The 13974-nt window shown below is 33.0% G+C and overlaps 1 protein-coding gene and 1 long non-coding RNA gene across 13 annotated transcripts in view; both read right to left on the bottom strand.

Annotated features, from left to right (window-relative positions):
- LOC145247315 (formin-like protein) overlaps window positions 1–13974 on the bottom strand; it is a 269761-nt gene that overhangs the window by 187947 nt on the left and 67840 nt on the right. The window lies entirely within an intron of this gene.
- Window positions 6520–7566, bottom strand: LOC145247317 (uncharacterized). Its single transcript, XR_013863240.1, has 2 exons — window positions 7302–7566; window positions 6520–7268 (listed from the first exon to the last, which is right to left on the bottom strand). It is a non-coding gene; the product is annotated as an uncharacterized LOC145247317 (long non-coding RNA).

Genomic DNA, 13974 nt, shown 5'->3' with positions numbered 1-13974 from the left:
CTACTTTTGCTTGACGGCCTCGCACTGAACACTGATGGCTAGATCTACATTCTGAATGAGGTAGCGAAACTTTGGATCAACTAAATAGCTGCAGGTAGATTGTACATATGACAGCACAACATAGTTCTGCCATACGAGCTGGAAGACTGACACAGCTGTCAGAACTTTGCTGACCACACCCTAACTGACATATAACCTCCCAGCTTGGCTGATAATATGCCTTCAGTTTCATTATGTCGAGCACAAAAGAACAAGCCACCAGCAAATCCAACTGCACCATGCTTGTGTTAATCAAAACCTACTATCTCTCCACCCGCACTAAAGTTTACATGTATGGTCAGGAGTCATGCTTCTTTAACATTCACTCTGGCGTCAAACAAAGATGCGTTCTCTCACCTACGCTCTCCAATTACCCCACTGACTGGATAACATTGAACGCCCTGGCCAACTTTCATTGTGTAACAATAAGTAGTGGTCTACAAATATCAGATCTCGTCTACACTGATAATATTGCCGTATTGGGTGAAAGCTTCACTGATATTCAATCAGTCATTAACAAGATGAAATTGTATACTTCAGAGTTCAGCACAAAGATAAACGTCCATAAGACAAAATTACTGACAGCAGGCCTTCTTCCAAATGAAAATCAACCAGTTATTCTCAACACGGAAACCCTTGAAGTGGTTGATCGGTTCAAATATCTTAGTTCTATCATCACCACAACAGACCAAGCGGAGGAAGACATCCTCAACCGCATTAGCAATGCTCAAACTGTCTTCTGTCCACTTTGTTTACAGCTCTAATCTCAAAAAGAAATAAGGTTGAACGCCAAAGTCAGAATCTACCAGGCCCTCGTCTGTACTACTCTCCTGTATGGTTGCAATACTTGGCCTACGAGATTTAATGACCTACGCGAACTGGAGGTATTCGACCATCATTGCCTTCACTGCATCCTCCATTTCTGCTGGCAACAGTTTGTCCCAATATTACAAATTCATACTCGCTGCAAGATCCACTCTCCAAAAACCTCTCTTTGATAGATGCTGGTTTGGCTACGCCCTTCATTGACACCCAGATGACTTAATCTATGAAGTTATAGATTCAGCTCCACCACCAAGCTGGAAGAAACGTTGTAGTAATCAATTCAAAATCTGACTCAAGACAGTGAAGCAGAACACTGAACTGATTTTAGGCCTCCATCTTTACGGGGTTCATCAGTGGAAGCAGCCTTGAATTGCTGTGCCGGGTCAGTCAGTGTTCAGAACATAGTGAATTTGTTGGAAGGAGCTGACCCAACTGACCCAGAGTGAATGCCACAACCATGACCAACACAAATGATGAGCTAAAGGCTAGGATTACAAGAGCCTTTAGAGGAGGATTGTCAAAAAAGTGACACAGATCTAGCTTATTTTTTATTTATATACTAATATATCCAATTAATCTGAAAAATAGGGGACATAATTTAATATCATAGAAGTTTAACTATTTTTATACAAGTTTGTTAGTTACCAAAATCAGTTGGAGTACCTATTAATATAGAGATAGATCCATTTAATAAAATAAAAAAATTGATACTGAAACTAGGTTATGGGAAGAGTCGAATTCCTAAGAATACTAATAGTAAGAGTCGTTTTTTTTTTTTAAATCTCTAACGAATCAAAAACCAGTCTGAATATTGGAAAACTTTAAGATATTTTTTAATGCTGAGTGACAAAATCTTTGGAATCTTAGAAGTTAAAAATCTTCTAATTGTATAACTCTGAAACAAAAATTGCATAATTCAAAGGAATGCTGACATTCTGTATTGGCTTCGCTGCCAGAGACTAAGAAACACCATCTTTGAGACTGGCAATACCAATTGACCTTTACAGGAGAGTTCATCCACCTTTTAACAAGCCCCATTTTTTCTTTTTCTTTTTTGTAAGCCATTTAGCATTTTAAAATAATATGGCAGTAGCGAAGTGAATACTGTCATGGACTAATGGCCAGAGTGTACCAAGTTCAAATAACACCACTTTCATTACAGATGTTGGTAACCTTCAAGTTGTCATCTCTATAAGTACCTAATTCTAGAAAGAACTGTGGAAATTAATCCCAACCACAGAATCGAGTTTGTCAAATCGTGATTCATGCCGATTCATATGGGAAAAAAAAACCCAAAAAAAAACAATGGAGTATTGTTCTGAATTATACATTTTTTAAGCTGCTTTCTAGAAAACTACTAAATGAAGAGATACCATTCCATATCTTGAACTTCTGCGAGGGAGAGGAGTGGACAGAAGTGGAGCTTACTTAGTTACTATATTGAGAGATGTACCACATTTTCTAAATAAAAGAATTGTTTGGAAGTAGATAATAAAATAGGAGAGGGGAAACAATATCTAAGAAATTGGCCGCTTTTCCTAAACACATTTCAAGATAAGAATAAGGGCCTTTTTGTTTCAATGTGTATACATGGTTCTGCATTACAAACATTATCTGTTTTGTCTTAATCTCTTAGAAACAAATCTTGGAAAGAAAGACATTTTGTAGCAAGAGAAAAATGAGCCTTTTGTATGTCTGAGCAAAGACTGACCAACAGCATCGTTAGGAGGAGGAGTTTCGAATACAATTAAAAAAGTTGTAAGAAGTGAAATATTTCAATCTAAAACAAAAAAAACAGTGTAGTGATTAGGATTTAAAAAAAAAAAAAAAAAAAAAAAAAAGAGGAAATCCATTTGATAAACTCCTAGCATTAAGAAGTTGTAGAAAATGTATTGCTTTAAGTTAATATTTTAAAATTGGCGAATTTATTTTAATCAGATAAAAATAATTTCATTTAACTTAGGCATTACACCAAGTTTGTTTTGAGGGGGATTTGGAGAGGGGGGGGAGGCAAGTATCATTCTATTCTAAATTAGACTTTCACCAAAATACCGCTTTACCTACCTCCATGGCTTTAAACCTACTTAAAAAGATCCTCAATGGTTTCGATGGAATTTTATTGACAAAAATAAATATACACAAGTAATGATGAGGTGTGGGGAAGATCTACAAACACTCCAAAAGAATGAAAAATAAAGAACTAAACAAAACGGTAACGAGGCAGGTTAGTAGGGCCCTCCCAACCCTTTGCCAAATGTCAGACCACAAACTAAAATTTTCCTTAATCTAAATGAATAAATGGGAAAGTTGCGCCTATTTCTCACACTAACGGTGCGTCAAAACTCTTAATTTCAAGTTAATTCGACTTTATACAATAGTTACTATTGTTTTAAGGTTAACTCATTTGCATATTGGTTTTGAAAAAGAACATTTTATTAATTATTATTATTCCTTTTATTTCAAAGATTGTTTTGATTTTAATATAATTGTTATGCTTTGCAATATATTTTCTTGTACAAATATTTAACATTTGTATTAAATTGTTCCTTTCTTTAGAGGGTCCGACTTGATTTCCAACAAGTTGTGATCTTTCTACATTGCAAGTAAAAAAGGCAAATTGATTTCGTTGAAAAATAGCAAAAGTTAATGTATGTTTCTATATGGATAAAGTAAAAGGATTTTAGTTAAATAGTATTAATACTTGTGATGTGATTTCCTATTGTCTACAATAGACCGTTCTAATCTTAGTTTTATTACCTTTGACCGTTGAGAGAGAGAATAAAATAAGAGACAATGAAAAGGATTTTAGCGTAGACAGAAAGTACTTAAGAGATTGGTTACTTGAGTAGATTAAGAACTACAGTTAATTAGAATAATTAAAATGGATTTAAAAAAAAATCAATCCGAAAACAAAGGAATATTTTAACGTATACTTTGCGTGATTAAAAAATGTAGGGGGAAAAATCCTTACAAAAACAAACGTTCATTAAGTCGGCTTTAAAATTATGCGCACATATGCGTTTATGGGAGAAAAAAAAAAAATCAAACGCAACATCCGAAGAAATATTGCTTTTGATCTTCGTATAAGGTTTTCTTTGCAATTGCATCCGAGGATAGAGTGAATAATTTATTTTAAAACATGACACCCCCCCCCCACCATCTCCAATTTTTTTTTTTTTTTTTTTTTTTAATTATTTTATTAGTCATAGTCGTCTGTATCTAATTTTACGTAATGTGCTTTTCTGCTTATTTTTTTATTTTTTATTTTATTTATTTATTTTTTTTTTTAGCGTGAGTAAATTAGTCAAAGTTGATTACATTTTGATGTTCACCGAGTACCTTTTCGTGTAAACAAACGGGTGTGTTCACTGCGTTTTTTAAGCAAAGGGTGAAATTATTGCAAAATTCAGTTGATTCTCTAATCAGCATATAATAATACATAGATTTAAAAAAAAATATTACTTGAACAAAAATTAATTTAATGATGAAGGAAGCGATACTGTAAAAATTAAATTGAACTTTTAATATACTCCTTTTGCACATAACTTCGTAGAAAGGCATTCCGGTATGTTTCTCGAGACATTTCACTGTTGCATTACTTCCTGTTTTCTAGACGGTGGTAGCTGATTTGGTGTCCCCGACGAAACATGTTCCAACGGATATTTTAACTGAAGAAATTTATCACATTCTTAAACGAATTATTATTATTATTAGCAGTAGTAGTAGTAGTAGTAGTAGTAGTAGTAGTAGTAGTAGTTTGGCGTAGGAATGATATTTAGGCATCTCCAAAGATGTGTAAAACGTCAGCGTTTTACACCAAAACGGCAACGTCATCATTTCGAGTGTTTTATTTTCTGTGTCAATTTCTATGGATGGTCCATCGGCACTATAATGGATGGAAGTAACGGCTTTTTGTTTTGCTATCGGGTGTTCATATTTACATCTATATTATATTGATTTAGAAAAATTAATTTAATACATATGTATTTATTCATCGGTTTGGCTTATATTTTTCCCTATACAATAATTACTAGTAATCATTATTATTTTATATGTAATAATTGGAGAACTATTGTTTTGGTTATGAGTTGTGGCCCATTTGTCTATGTTCTATAAAGTATTATTTTTCTCCTGCCATTTTTTTTTTTTTTTTTTTTTTTTGTGTGTGTCCCCAACTAAAACTGGAAAACCAGGTTTTACTGATGCATAACTTGACAGAATAGTTTCGATATTCATCTGAACAAAATTAAAAAAAATTAATATATTTGGCTGCGTACTATCCTGGTTTACAATAATTGTTATTATTGATACGTTTGAAGCCCAAAAAACGTATTATTACAAAATAAACATTTATTTTGTTTGAAATTTATAAATATATTTCGAAGATACATTTCATCAGTATGTCTTCCCCCCCCCCCATGTTGTTGTCAGTAGAAGTCCGTTTGTTGTTTTTACGGTAGTCTTTTCAAATGTCGGAACGGTGCGTTGGTCACGCGGAATTCACGTTAGGGTTTGTGTTCCTTGATAGAAGCGCTGGTTGAGTTTGAATAAAATAAATACGTATTAGATACGTTTGAAGCCAAAACAACGCATTATTACAAAATAAACAATTATTTATATCAAAATTTATAAATGTTTCGAAGATACACTTCATCATCAGTATGTCTTTTTTTCTTTTTGCCATGACGTTGTTGGAACATAGAATCAGTAAGTAGAAGTCCGTTTGTTGTTTTTACGGTAGTCTTTTCAAATGTCGGAACGGTGCGTTTGGTCACGCGGAATTCACGTTAGGGTTTGTGTTGTGATGATGAAATGTATCTTCGGAATATATTTATAAATTTCAAACAAAATATCTGTTTATTTTGTAATAATGCGTCGTTTTGGCTTCAAACGTATCTAATACGTATTGATTTTATTCAAACTCAACCAGCGCTTCTATCAAGGAACACAAACCCAAATGTTATTATAGAGTTTAATGATTAATAATGTTATAAATATTTGTCTATTAAATAAAAAATATTAACTTTGAAGAGTATTTTCATTTTACATTAAAAAAAAAATCGTAGATAATAAAACTGGTGCTTATATACTTATATTACCGTGCTATTTTTTTAAAATCATATTTTTAAGTTAAATCTGAGATTTACGATATTTTTGTAATCAAATTGTAAGGTGAAAGTACAAAATAGTTAAAAAAAAACTCCCACCTTCTCCATGTTAAGAATGGCTTTCCAAATACTAGCATTATTTTAACACGGTAACATAAGTTTAAAAAAAATTTTTCTTTAAAAACTAGTTTGTTAAGATGTAAGAACACCGACCACTTTTTTTTTTTTTTGGGGGGGGGGTATTCGAGGTCGCTGATAACGAATCTAATCCATCGTAAATTTACCGTTTGCATGGCATGAACCCTTGAACCCTGGGACTATTTTGCGCCATTTCACCACCTTCAATAATGTTTTCTTACATGATACATTCGCATGCGCATCACATGCAAAATGTGGTTCATTTTTTTTTTTTTTTTTTGTTCTTTTTTGGGTAATCTCCAAAAATACCGTTAGGGCTTACAACATGGCCGCCAGAAGAGTCACGTGATATCACGTGACTCTTCTGGCGGCCATGTTGTAAGCCCTAACGGTATTTTTGGAGATTACCCTTTTTTGTTACATAGTTTTTAATGCTTTTTAATTGATCTAAAAAAAATTTTCACGAGTTTACAAAAACATTTTTGTTTTTCGTTCATTTTTTTGGGGGGGGGTCTTTTTTCCCCTTTTTTTTTTTTTTTTTTTTTTTTTTTTTTTGCCATGTTGTTGGAGCATAGAATCAGCAGCACTGCAGCACTCAGTCCGTTTGTTGTTTTTACGGTAGTCTTTTCAAATGTCGGAACGGTGCGTTGGTCACGCGGAATTCGCGAGTAGCGAAATGATTTATCACATTGCGGAGGAATCTTTAGCAGACATTTGAAATAAAGTTTTTTTTGTTACATAGTTAAAAACTATGTAACCAAAAAAAAAAACATTTTTTTAATTGATCTAAAAAAGTGTTTTCACGAGTTTACAAAAACATGTTTTTCGTTCATTTGGGGGGATATTCAATTATAGAACTTCTGTAGTTTAACAATGTGTTAATAAAAATATAAACAAATGTTATTAGCGACAAAAATCTTTGGTAAGCGTTAATGATCACAGGCTCAGCAGAAAAACATGTTTTTGTATCGCTTTTGTTAAATATTAATAAATGAGGAATCATGTAGAGTTAAAATCCATTTAGTATTACGTATCTAACTTGAGAAAACACGTTTGTAATATGTCACCATTAAATGAATACGCAAAATCACACGACCTCAGATTTCCATTTCGTTTTGATTCCACCTAATCACATATTCACATTTCTTTTGATTCCACCTAATCACATATTCACATTTCTTTTGATTCCACCTAATCACATATTTCAAGCGTGTTTTCTCAAGTTTACATGCGTAATATACAACCTATAACACTAAGACTATAACAACCACACAGTTCATCTTCTTCAACGGTAGACACGATAAATCAGAAGTAATCGTTAACGTCGGCCTCAATCTGAAGGTAGACTCAGATGAACAAACTAATAAACTGTCTTTACGCATATTTAGCAAGATGTTTCCTTCCTGTATATAAAAAAAAAAAAAACGTAAATCCAACTATCCGCATCATTTAACCCAACGAAATGTGCATAATATAAATATAATAGAAATATAATAGAACTAAAATAAACTGAATTGGCATCACAGACTTCAGATGCTGACATTAGAATTCTTTATGGCTAGACACTCGATTTTATGTTGTCGACACCCCAGGACCAGTCATACTGGGCCTATCGACATTAACATTTAACGTTGTCACAATGAACTGTGCCATATCAGTTCAGCAACAACCCATCAGCATAGGTGATCTGATGCTTTTATATCCCAACAGGCTTGATTGCATCAGCAAATTCAAAAAAATTCATAAGCAAACCCATCAAACACCATTGTGCCATGTCACAAAGATCCACCGAAAAGAAATCAACATATCAGAAGCATTTCGGTGATGTCAACTTCACCACCATCGAATGTAGCATTTTTGAAAAACCACCTGCATGTAAAACGTAAGCTATGCAAAGAGAATAACAACACAAAGAGACTCCAACAACACACGTAGTGGCAGGATGGTACCACCACAATCAAAATTGAACTCACAAACATTATCAGCAAACTTGTAGCAAGCAACTTATGAGCTAGAATAAAGTCCTGTTTTGCAATAGATATACATAACGTTTACCCTGAATTAACCAGTACGTTTTTTTTTTGTTTTTTGTTTTTTTTTTTGCTTTGTTTATATGGTTAATATCAAAATCTCCATATTGGTGAAAGGGAATTATGTAAAGATGTTATTTCGTTTCTATCCCATTCCACATTCTTGCGTACATCTGAGCATGCGCGTCCTTTATTCACTTGTAAATGGAAAACTAAATTTTATCAATTTCAAATTTATAATATTATACAATACAAAACTAAATCATTGATCACTGTAACCAGTTAAAAAGATTTGAAGGCTAAGAGCCAGAGGCAAAACATGTTCAGTTCGTTAAGAGTTAACATTAGTTTATAAATAAATGTAATACATTTTGACAAAATATCCCAAACAAAACACATTACAATCTTTAATTAATATAAAAAGAATTAACTCTTATAGATAACTAGTGGGAGTACCCGGTGTTGCCAGGGTGCGGAAAGGTTTATGGTAAGAGTTGAGTAACGGAACCCTAAAAAAAATTTTCTTTTAATTTAAAAAAAAAAAAAAAAAAAAATTAACCAATTCCTATAAAAAAAAAAAAAAAAAATGAAAATAGCCAAGTACTCATGCGAGTGCAACGAGAAGAAGGAAAAGAAGGTTTAAAAAGCCAACCGTTTAGCCTCGCGCCCACCGCGACAAATGACGGTGGGTTTTGAAATAAGGCCAGTTATTGCAAGGCGTATGATGATTTTGCACAACAGTCGACGAAAAAAGTGGCCCCTTTCTTGTAAAAAACAGCCCAGTTGACAGTGAAAGAACTAATATTTTTGGCCAATCTTTGGATATTTGTCAGTCAAGAGACTGGGCTTTCAAATGATACCAATTTTGTCAGTGTTGGTCGCGTGTATCAAAAGTTTTAGCGACACACACACACAGGTGAGATTTATATTATAGACTCCCAATCAAATGTATTTTTCGTAACTGAATGAAGAAATTCTGATTACAACTTTTCTGACCTGTGGATAATTCTTTGCCCTTTGTTGACTCGGGCTTACGCGTTATCTCAGACAATGAATCCCTTCTGCAAAGACTCAAATTATGAACAAACATTCTTTTGTTATCTATATAAACCGCCACCATTAAATATATATATATATATATATATATATATATATATATATATATATATATATATATATATATATATATAATATCTCTTTCGTAAACTCGTGCTTTAATACTTATTATTTTGGTACTCATTATTTTTGTGTGTAAAACATTTCTCACAAACTGGTATCCTCTAAAACTGCTTTCCTAAAAATAGGTCTCTAAAACCGGTTCTCTTAAAAGAGACAGCTTAAAAAAGGTCCATCAAATGTCCATCCCTTTTAAAATTAAAACTCTTATGAATAATGTATTCTAGCAGGGAGACCCGACGTGGCCTAGGATTGAATGATGATCAACAAATGTTTCACACTCAAATATTTTTATTATCGAAATTGGTGAAATCGCCCATTTTTCAATCAAATAGATTGATTGCCTACTCTAGTTGGGAACCGATTGTGGTAGACTACAAGGAAGATTCACATGCCTCCCTGCAGTGACTTAGTCCACAATACATTGTAGTTTACATTGCCCTGCAGAGAACATACTGTTGATTTTATAAAATTATTTTTATATATAATGGTTTGAATTAAAGTTTAAAATACAAAAGTCAAGTGTCATGGTTCAATTGTCCTCTGAAAAGAAACATTCTTTTCGAATGCACCTCTGTCATATCAAAGAACCTACTGCTGATTTTATATGTCTCGCATTACTGCTTGTGCAGTAATAATGATTTGAATTTAAGTTTAAAATGAGATGGTCAATTATCATGCTTCAATTGTGCTCTAAACATTCTTTTCCAATGCGCCCCTGTCATATTAAAGAACCTACCGTTGATTTTCAGCTTGTGTGTTACTAAAACTTTTTAAATGCACTTGTGATGTTAGGCTGTGTAAGGTGTTAACTGGTCAAAATCGTTTGTATCTTTTTTCATTGAATTATTTCGATTATCAATACTTATTGAAGACATTCCAAACCTGTCTGTGCAAAATTTCATAAAAATTGATCCAGCCGTTTTAAAGTATATAGGAAACGAACTCGCAGTTCCTTTTATGTAATAGTAAAGATTATATAAATTATATAAATTTATTGGAGAAATATCTTAGATCAGAATCTGACCATTTTTTTAAAAAATTTTTTAAAAGAACGTTTTAACAAATACAGATTATAAAAAAAATAAAGTCGTTTAAAACTCATTTTAGCAATTTTTATTTTTTAATGGCGCATCATTTACTGGGTTGTCATCAATTCTTTTGATTAATATCCAAACATGAAGGATATCACAAATATTAAACTAATAATGTTGAAAAAAAAAAAAAAAAAAAAAAATTCTGCAGAAAACAGTTGTAGAAATAAGAAATCTTAGCTGCACTCTGAACTTGATTAGGTTCAATGATTATTTGGCAACATCTAAATATCAGCATCCTACCAGACTGTAAAGTTGCAAAAATAATGTGAAGCTCTTCTGGCAAAGAAATCAATAAAATCCTGAGCAGCCAGTCATCTGTCACAGAAAGGAATCTGACTACCATGTCTGGCAGGATGAAGTAGATGGAGGAGGAGGAGAAGATAAAGAAGCGGATCCTTTGCAGGAAAGATGCTCTTAATTGCAGTTAAAAAGATTAGAGACCATTCTTTTATTTCGCAAATTTAATGGAGTTGTTTTTCACAGTTATGCACATTTTAAATTGATTTATTATTATTAATATTGAAGGCGACTGTAGTGTGAAAAATTTGTAGCCATTTATCCACAAAAATTTAATCCTCACCCCCCTGACACTTTATTTGGAAAATTCTAAATTATCATTTCTTTAGTCATCTTTAAATGAAGGAACTGACATAATATTTAATATTAGTAAATAAATTGCACACACACATATGACACTTTGTGAGAGAGTGAGAGAGAGAGTGTGTTCTCTAGGGACTTCAAAACGACTGGACGGATTCTTTTTTTTTTTAATTTCATACACATGTACTTTATGTGTTTTAGGTTTTGTATCAGAATGCATCCAATAAATATAAAAATCCATAATTGAAAAAAATCTAATTAAAGAATAAACAGTAACATTTTGACCAAAGTTAACACTTTTATACAGCCTAACATTACAAGTGCATTTGAGAAGTTTAATCACAGTAGAAGCAGAAGGGCCTGGCATATAAAATCAACAGTAGGTTCTTTGATAAGACAAGGGTGCTTCAAACTGAATGTTTGTTTGGAGCACAATTCAACCATGATACTTTTGCATTTAAAACTTTAATTCAAGCCATTATATAAAAATAATTTTATAAAAATCAACAGTAGGTTATCTACTATGTATTGTGAACTAAGTCAGTACGCAGAGGCATGTGAAGCTTCCTCCCAGTGTACCATGGTAGCTTCCTGATGAGAGCAGGCAATGAATCAATTTTATTGAAAAATGTGCAATTTCACTGATTTAGATGACAAAGATTTGAAAGTGTGGAACATCTGTTGGTTCTCATTCAATCCTAGGCAACGTCGGGTATCTCTGCTAGTGTATACATACACACACACATATATATATAAACCCTACAATTGTAAAATATCCATTGAGCTTAAACAATTTAGTTAGACTACATAATCAATAATATGTAGTCACACACATTAATGGGGCTGATTCTAAAATTGTCTAGCAAAATTGAGGAAAACAAGAATTGCAAACTCCAAAATAAATTAACTGAAAAAGACTTCACTCAAAATGCTAAACGTATATCCACGACAAAAAAATATATATCTCTATATCAATAAAATGAACTCATTTTTTCCCCGTCTGATTTTGACATTAATAGGATTAAAAATCAAGATATTTCATGCAAATATAATATGCACAAACGGCAGAACAATATCTGAGGTGTGTTATAGGCTTATTATTTCTCAAATTCCTCGATAATCTTAGATTTCTATACTTTTTCTGCTGAGAAGTCACGGCCAAAATCGGTTAAGATCAATGGAAGTGGTAAAATATTTTCTCTAATAAATTCCTCCTCCCCCTGCCACCACTTAACACCGTTTGGTTGGGGATCGTTCACAAGGAACAGTTGAGAAGAGAACACCGGTTTGGCTTCATAGTTCTTTCATGTGAAGTTATTTAAAATCACTAAACTAAGCTGCAGTGCTCTGTGGCGTAGTGGTTAGCGTGCTGGACAATTCACATTATATTTTCACGTTCGTGCCGACCTACCGTAGTCGTTTTTTTTCTTTTTTTTTTCCCCCCCTAAACAAATGGAATGGACTTTTCTTGGTGGCCGAACTGTTAACGTTGCAGATGTTTTTTTTTTTGTTTTTTTTTTCCTAAAAAAATTTATTTTCCTACTTTTACTCATGACTCCGGGTTTGATCCTTCCTACTTACCTACCATAACATTTTTTAAAACTCCCCCTCCCCGGCCCGGAAACAAACACTCGGGCAACGCCGGGTACCCCCGCTAGTTTATAAATAAAACAGAGTTACATTTTAAAAAAAAAAATCGTTGAATTAGTAAACAGTAAAGCCAATTTGTGTGGAAGTCAACTTGTGCCCTTGAATGTAGGGGGGTGACTGTTGTAAAAACGAGACTCGAGATCACTTAAGAATTAAAGGCACGTTGTCCGCTTTCTCGTGATGTATGCACCAGTAAGAATGGATACAGCCGGCTCAACCACGGCCACCGAGATATAGCCGCCGGATGAATGCTTTTTCAAGTATAAATTAGTATGACTTTTTGCATATCATTATGCAAATCAGATTACCAGAAAGCAATAATTCAACTTCCTGTTTTATTAAAAGCATCATAAAAATTGTCCGATTTCTTTTGTAAACTTATATTACTGCATATTCTGATAAAATCCGGTAAAAAAAGCAAAGAAAAAGCATATGGATAGATATACGAAAACAGATAAAATAAATGGAGGAAAAACAATAAAAATACTGTCCTCAATTACCTGATAAAGAGGCGTTTCATCTGGTTTATATTGCTACAAATATAACGTGTTTGATTTTCAAAATCTGACTTTTTTTTTTTTTTTTTTTTGTAAATGTGACCTGTTGAGTCATTCACCTTTTCACATTAAATTGTTTGAATCTGAAAAAAGTGAATCTGCAAAGTCTGTTAATTTTTATTTTTTTTAAATATCACATGCAATCTCTAATGGTTTAAATGGTCTTTGGCGCAGTGGCTTGAGTACTTGGAAAAATCAATTGTAAAAGTGATCTCCTCCTGAAGCTTCGATTCTCAGTATGGGCGACAGAAAAATACAATTGCAAATTACTTGGGACCTCTTTCCAGTCATGATGCAACAAGAGCATGCTACCTCCATGAAATAAATAAAGGGTTCCGTTCGAAATTCTGTACACCTTCCAAATTCGGCAAACATTCCCGAGTTCCACAAGATACACCTGAAGAAGGTTTGTGGTTACATCCACCGAAACATTGTGAAAATGACACTTAAGGTGAGAACAGTAGTCCGAAGAATACAAAATAATAATCCTCATCTCAAAAATTCAGAAATGTAATAATTTTCACCGATTTATAATCAACTATTTCAATCTTTTCTATTCTTTATTTACCTTTGACTGTCAATAAACAGAGAGAGACGAAAGCGAGAGTGTAAGATTCGATGGCCAAATAATACCATAATTTATTGATTCATTTTTTAATTTGGTTATAAAAAAAATCAAACAAACGGCATAGTATATAAAGAAAAGGAAAAAAAAAGTACAAAAAATAAATCAAAGTAAAGAGACCCCTGGGCA

Source organism: Euprymna scolopes, chromosome 25, assembly GCF_053919585.1.
Source record: "Euprymna scolopes isolate OS-2025 chromosome 25, ASM5391958v1, whole genome shotgun sequence".
NCBI classification, from domain to species: Eukaryota; Metazoa; Mollusca; class Cephalopoda; order Sepiida; family Sepiolidae; genus Euprymna; species Euprymna scolopes.
This window is presented reverse-complemented; position numbering and strand designations above follow the sequence as displayed.